At 49.1% G+C, this 2,126-nt stretch overlaps 1 protein-coding gene across 1 annotated transcript in view; it reads right to left on the bottom strand.

Moving 5' to 3' along the window:
* LOC144279333 (alpha-1B-glycoprotein-like) overlaps positions 1-2,126 on the bottom strand; it is a 118,968-nt gene that overhangs the window by 59,170 nt on the left and 57,672 nt on the right. The gene's annotated exons all lie outside the window — the stretch shown is intronic.

Raw genomic sequence — 2,126 nt, 5'->3', positions numbered from 1 at the left:
CTTTGCACTCCGAAGGAGACAGAGGGTGAGACACCGAACCCGGCCCACTCCCTGGGGTCTCACAGCTTCCCCCCGCTGGGATCCCACAGGCTGCACCGAGCTCCTGTATCCCGGCCCCCTGGAACTGGGCTACCCAGAGCAACCCACCAGCCAGGAGGGGTGTGCCCTGCTCCCCTGACTCCCCCAGCCTGGGACTGCTCCCCGCCTACCTCTCCCCCACCCCGGGGAGTGTTGTACTTAAAGAACTGCACAGGATCTGTTCAGGGGGAATAAGACAAAATGCCACATTTATTGGTAATACATATATCAATTAACACTGTATCATACGCATATGATATATATTACACTCACACTCACATACACACACACACAAGCACACTCCCTGCTCCCCAGAAGGACTTGACTGAGGGGTCCTGGTTGTACCCACAAGCTCTGTTTTGGACTGTGTTCCTGTTGTCCAATAAGCCTTCTGTTTTACTGGCCGGCTGAGAGTCTCAGTGAATCCCAGGAAGAGGTGTGCAGGGCCTGGACTCCCCCACACTCCATGACACAGGGGGACTAAAATGAAAAGGGGAGACACTGAGGTTGAGGGGGCTGGAGCTGCGGAGGGATGTGGAGGGGTGGCAGTGAGAGGGGAGGCTTCTGGGGGAAGAAGTGGCAGCCCAGGGAGTACTGGGGGGTGCTGCTCCCCCCTCGCTCCTCACATGCCCAGCAATCCTACCCCCCGCTCCTCCAACTCTGACCTTCTTGGGGGAGCCTGTCTGCTGATGTGCTTTAACTAACTCTGAGTCTCTTTTCCCTGCTAGCCTAGGACTTCAGTGCCCTGTCTGGTTTGAGCCAGACCCGCTAGGCTGCTACAAACATAGACCCAGGGTCTGAACCACACCCCCAAAGCTGCAGGCTTTAATTGAAAACCCGCACTCAGCAAGTATTCCTGTCTCCCAGACATCTAGCTCCCAATGGGATCCAAAACCCAAATGAACCTGTTTTACTCTGTATAAAGCTTATACAGGGTAAACTCATAAATTGCCCACCATCTATAACACTCATAGATATGCACAGCTCTTTCCTCCCCCAGGTAGTAATCACTTACTCTGGGTCAATTAATACACAAAAGTGATTTTATTAAGTATAAAAAGTTGGATTTAAGTGGTTTCAAGTAATAACAGACAGAACAAAGTAAGTTACCAAGCAAAATAAAAGAAAACACGCAAGTCAAAGCCTAATACATTTAAGAAACTGAATACAGGTAAATCTCACCCTCAGAAATGTTCCAATAAGCTTCTTTCCCAGACTTGACTCCTTCCTAGTCTGGGCCCAATCCTTTCCCTGGTACAGTCCTTGTTAATTCCAGCAGATATCTTAGGTGAAAAGCAGGGGATTCAACATGACTGAGACCCACTTTGTTCTGTTCCTTTAATAGCTTTGGCAGAAGGCAGGAATCCTTTGTCTCCTTCAAAATGGAAAAGCATCCGGTTGAAGATGGATTTCCGTTCAGGTGACATGATCACATATCCTGTGAGACTTCATTACCCGCTTGCTGGCACACAGTATACAGGAAGTCTTACAAGTAAACAGAGCCGTTTACAACCAATTGTCCTGGTGAATGGGAGCTATCAAGATTCCATACCACCATTAATGGCCCACACTTTGCATAATTACAAGAGGACCTCGGAGTTATATTTCATATTCCTAGTTTCAGATACAAGAATGATACATTCCTACAAATAGGATGACCACACTCAGTAGATTATATTATCATTATAAGCTTTGTAATGATACCTGACAAGAAAACTTTTGCATAAAGCATATTCCAGTTACATCATATCCACACATATACAAATATTTTTATAAAGATATGGAGTTGAAAGTCACACCGACCCCGTTTCCTCCCGGGTTGGGGGTTCAGCCAGGGGAGAGGTGATGGCGTCAGGGTCCCTCTCTCCGGCCGCTCTGCTCAGGACGTCTCCGCAGATCAGGGCCCACACGGCCCGGGGGGACCAGGAGATGGGGGCTGGCAGCCAGGAGGGTGAAGCGAGTCTCTTTCTTTAAGGCCCCCAAAGGGTGGTGGGCGGCACAGCCTGTCCCCGCAATATTTTATCTACCAATGAGGACTTGTTTCCAAA

This window comes from Eretmochelys imbricata, chromosome 23 (genome assembly GCF_965152235.1).
Source record: "Eretmochelys imbricata isolate rEreImb1 chromosome 23, rEreImb1.hap1, whole genome shotgun sequence".
Classification (NCBI taxonomy): Eukaryota; Metazoa; Chordata; order Testudines; family Cheloniidae; genus Eretmochelys; species Eretmochelys imbricata.
The sequence above is the reverse complement of the archived record's forward strand: the minus strand, read 5'-3'. Positions and strand labels throughout refer to the sequence as shown.